The following is a 4996-nucleotide window of genomic DNA, read 5'->3' as shown; positions in this document are numbered from 1 at the left end:
AGACTAAAACTTCCAATATTGTTGTTGCTCTTATTATGATAAACCATCAAATTGATTACTTCAAGTGTTTTGTGTCATAAAATACTAATCATAACTCACTAAACACCTATTTAACTTAGCTACTAGTACCTGTCCAGGTAAACAGGTAAAGTGAGACACCACAACTTACTTTCAATTAATAAATTGGTAAACTTCTAAGAGTTGTGCCAGGTATGCCAGATATTGGAGGTTTACCTGGCATTTATCAGACTATGGTGCGAGCTGTACTGTATGTTGAACCAGCTTTTAAGCAGGTTTGTGCGACAGAAAAGAAGAGGGGTAAAAACAAAATTACCGAACTGATCAAATATAGGCTGAAGTCAATATGAAAAGTCAAAAAGGAAAGTCTACATATCAAATGACATGCAATATGAAGGCAAAAACCGGAAAGTTGGAAACCCCCGCAATTGTCCTTATTTGGTACAGGCATTTCCAATGGAAATGTGGATATCACATTCTGCAAATACCATTTAGTTTAGTTTAGCTTTGTGATCTTCCCCAGTTTAAAATATATTAAATTTGATAAATTTGGCACATAATGAATATTACATGCCAAAATCTGTATCGCATGCCGTATCACCACGACATCTCTATATCACCCCAAGGGCCACCGAAAAGCCACATGCTAATTTTGTTTACTATAACATTTAAATAAAAATAAAAATATGTAGGCTTTTCTACCATATCATATTTTACATGATTCTTAGCTGGAGTGCTATTTAACATTATTTTTAATAAACTGATTGTCGTAAATCCTAATGTTACTGATCAAAACAAATTGACTTGAATATCGGAAAAATTATACCGAAACATTAGCAATGGGATGATTCAAATACGTCAAAATCCCAAAACATGTCCTAAACGTGAACACATGAAACAGTGACGATCTACATACACATTATAGCGAATATATAAAGATTACATATAAAAACTAAAAATAAGGTAAACAATGACTTGATGGATATGTACAAATATTGACTTCAGTTTCCATGGATATGTTCATAGGTTTCTAGACTTTTTAATTAAACTATCCCTCTCTCTATTTCTCTGACGTCTCCAAAGTCTCACTAAAGATTAAATCAACGATCATTATGAATATATTGCACTTGGGATTTGTTCGATTAAGTAAAGTATTAGTCAATAACATTTTAGATTGAATTTGAAAATCCTGATGCCTCCAATATAAGACTTAATGACGACTTTTAATATTAGTTTCCTTCTACTTTTAATTGCTTTATTTCCATGTAGGGCAGCATTTAATAAAAGTTCATGCGTACTGAAGTTGGATTTAGTCTAATTAGTATGATTGTATTCACTGGAATAATATCACCAATATTAGTACTAATTCGTAGCTTTAGCACAATAAATTAATTTGAGATAAATTTTGTAATCTGATTGGTTCTCAATGGATAAAAAAATATTGACACGCCACTATTCAGTTAAATTCAGAGCTAATTTCCTCAAGTTTAAAGATAAAAATATGTTTTAAAATTAAAATTTATAAGAATTGGCAATAATAAAAAAAATTTGACCATTGAAAAATAACATAAATTTTCCATGTGCATATTGTGTTTATTGCAATTCGCGCAATAAACAACATGCCAATATGCACATGGAAAATTTATGTTATTTTTCAACAGACAATTTTTTTTATTATTGCCAATTCTTAAATCTTAAATAATGAACATCTAATTCATTCGATCATTTTTTTTTAATAAATGTGATCACATTTTCAAGCATATACATGTTTCATAATTAGTGTGTAGTTAAATTGATTAATACTATTTACTTGATTGATAAATACTTGTCCCATGTAAAATAGCTAACAAGAGGCTGCACAACACGTGATGGGGACGTTCTTGTCCATTGTATATCTCATCAATAGTCATACAACTAGTAAAAGAAAGAAAATTTACGTCGAAAAAAAATATTTCAAAGAGGATTACAATTGATTGGTATAATAAAAACGCAAAGAGAAATGTTGAAACAGATACAGTCTATATAAAATTGGGAATCCTACTGAAAATAAGAAGAGGATAAAAATGTCATGCTAAAACATACACCAGTTACAATGAAGTACTATAAATTCTTAATATACGACAGTAGGATGCAAGACTTGTCATACCAGACTAATCATATAGTGTCTCAATATGGTCCTCAGAACTGCCATTAGTTTCTTTTTTTTTCAAATCCGGGACACTAGCCCAATCGGTGCATCAGGTCGATACTTACATTTCTATGGAGTCTTGTTTGATATTTCATTTGATCTTTTTTTTTCATTTTGTTTCTTTTTTTGTCATTGTTTCATATTCCATGACTACTTCAACTGATTTGTCTTTGTCTCATGAATACTTGAGCTTTGTCTAATAATTAACGACGTTTACCTTAGATTTCAACTTAAAAACAGATATGAAAATGTTAAGCATATAATTTTGCCTTATGCAATATGTATAAAAATATCTACTATAGAAAAGGAACGGTGAAATGCAACAAATAAGGCCTTAATCCAAAGCAATAAATACCTTACTACTAATCAATAAGGCATTAGAAAAAATAATGAAACAAATGGATTGGGTGTTAATATACAGCAATATATAGACGTCTTGTGTTTCCTTCTACAATAAGGACTAATTTTAGTATGTTAACTTGTTGTTATAGGCAAAACAAAGACAAACTAAATCCTTCTTAAATATCTTTATTTGTTTGTTGGTGTCTGACATTCTATCATTCCTTCATACCTTGCATAAAGATTAGTATCAGCATAGGTTTGATTAAGAGAATGCTGAAAATTATATAATTCTAATCATTTAAAATCTGACCTCATTTGGGCCTTTGATGGTTAAAAAAAGTTGAACAGGACACAAAATAGTTGTACAAAAATAAATTTTTAGGATAGAATATATTTCATATTTCAAATTCAGTTGTTATTATAAAATACTCCTTAACATAACTTTTTTGTAGACATCAGCAATTTTTAACACTAATATACCCAATAATCAAACATAATTTTTACCTTAAACAGCAAGTTCTAGCCATCAAAAAATACACTTCAAGAAATCCTATTCAAAGTTTATACTTCACAAATTACTCATCTATTCATACAAATGAATTTTCTTAGAAAACTAGATATGTTGTTGCATCATCAGGATCCTGGTACCATTTTTCTCCAACTCTGAACATTTACTACAGATCTTTTTTGACACTTCATTTATGTCATGTGTAAATAATTTAGGAATCCTACATTTGCATATGGGAAAACACACAAAACAGACAATAAATATGACAATAACTAGACTCTCTCGACCCTCTTTCCATCTGTACATAATAACAAGCAATTACTTGAGATAACTACCGGGTTTCAGGTATGTACCATGATAATGCAAATAGCGCTGAATATCTATGACACTGACTTCAAATAATAGCAAGAGAACACTAAACAATAAAAAGAAGAACCCAGGTAACCATGATCAGACTTGTTATTTATGTTTTATCACTTGAACTTGAGCTTAATATATGACAATTAACATTAAGTAATTTAGTAGCCCTCCAGCTAAGAATCACGCAAAATGTGATACATGGTTGGAAAGGCTACATATTTTTATTTTTGATATTTTGTTTAAAATGCTTAAGTAAACAGATAATGACATGTTGCTCTTCATAGAACCCTTGTTCATAAAAGATAAAAATTATATAGAATGCACTGTTGTATTCAAAATTAAGGGAGATAACTCTGTAAATGGCATTAAAATACAATAGTAACTATTGAATTTTCATTGTAAATTAACTCCTAAAAGCAGGCAGATTGGAATGAATAATTACACATCCCATCAAACAGACCTACAAAGCAACTTAATAACAAAAGTGAAAATATGTAGCCTTTTTTGGCGTGTATCATATTTTATAGAATTTGCATGATACTTACTGACTGCTACTTTTAAAATTATGCAGTAAGTTTTAATACTGCAAAAATCAAAAACGTAATTTAGAATGCCATATGCCAATATCTTTTTCTTTTAATTAAACAAATTGTACCCAAAAAGTAGGTAGCCAAAGCATTTTTTTTATTTTACTTTTCATTACATTAGTGTGATACAAAATAATTCAACTGATAAATTGTATTTCAAAAACCAATAGTTTCTGACACAAGGATATAACAATTATTACACTATTAACATTAACATATTCGTTTTGAGGTATTTTGATTTCTTAAGTTTCCTACATATATGTATAAGGTTTTATACACCTAACTACAGGTACATCATTGAACTGAGACCCATGTGAACATTTCCATTCAAACACTTATGATAAATTAGGAGTTAACGAGCTATATACAAAAGCATTACTAAGGAAATATGAACATCTCAAAATTGTCAATCATTATCAAAATTTTCAATATTAAAATATGTCAAAACTGATTCAAGCCAAAAATTAATGACTGTTTGGCTATCTAGACTTTTCTATACTATTTTCCAAGTCATTTTTTATGGTAATAAAATTAATTTTCTACACAGGTAAGCTTTCAGTTGAAACTTACTAAAGAAAATTCCAAGGTAAAGATACATCTCATGTGCCATCTCTTTAAAAATAACATGAACCATAACTAATATTGCAGGAGGTCTATTTAAAAACCTTTTTTTTCAATTTTCATTTATTCAAACAAGAGAAAAAATAAATTTGTGACAAATAAACAATATCACTTCTTTCAGGTATTCAAGCAAAGTATGCTCCATTAAGAGTAGAGTTGAAAGCAATAGTAAACATTTATGTTCATTAAAAATATATTGTATTATTGAATTCCATTGTTTAAATGGAACAAGTATTTGGGAATTAGAAAGTAAACATAATCTAATTCATAATCCACATTTTCTATCTGTATTAATCATTATGTAATAATATATTTTTAGGGATCTAAAAATTTTTAAATATCTTTAAAAATGAAATAAATCGTCATTTAAAA

The sequence above is a fragment of the Perna viridis genome, chromosome 4 (genome assembly GCF_037379345.1).
Source record: "Perna viridis isolate PV_CMFRI_1.1 ecotype Kerala chromosome 4, ASM3737934v1, whole genome shotgun sequence".
NCBI lineage: Eukaryota > Metazoa > Mollusca > Bivalvia > Mytilida > Mytilidae > Perna > Perna viridis.
The sequence above is the reverse complement of the archived record's forward strand: the minus strand, read 5'-3'. Positions refer to the sequence as shown.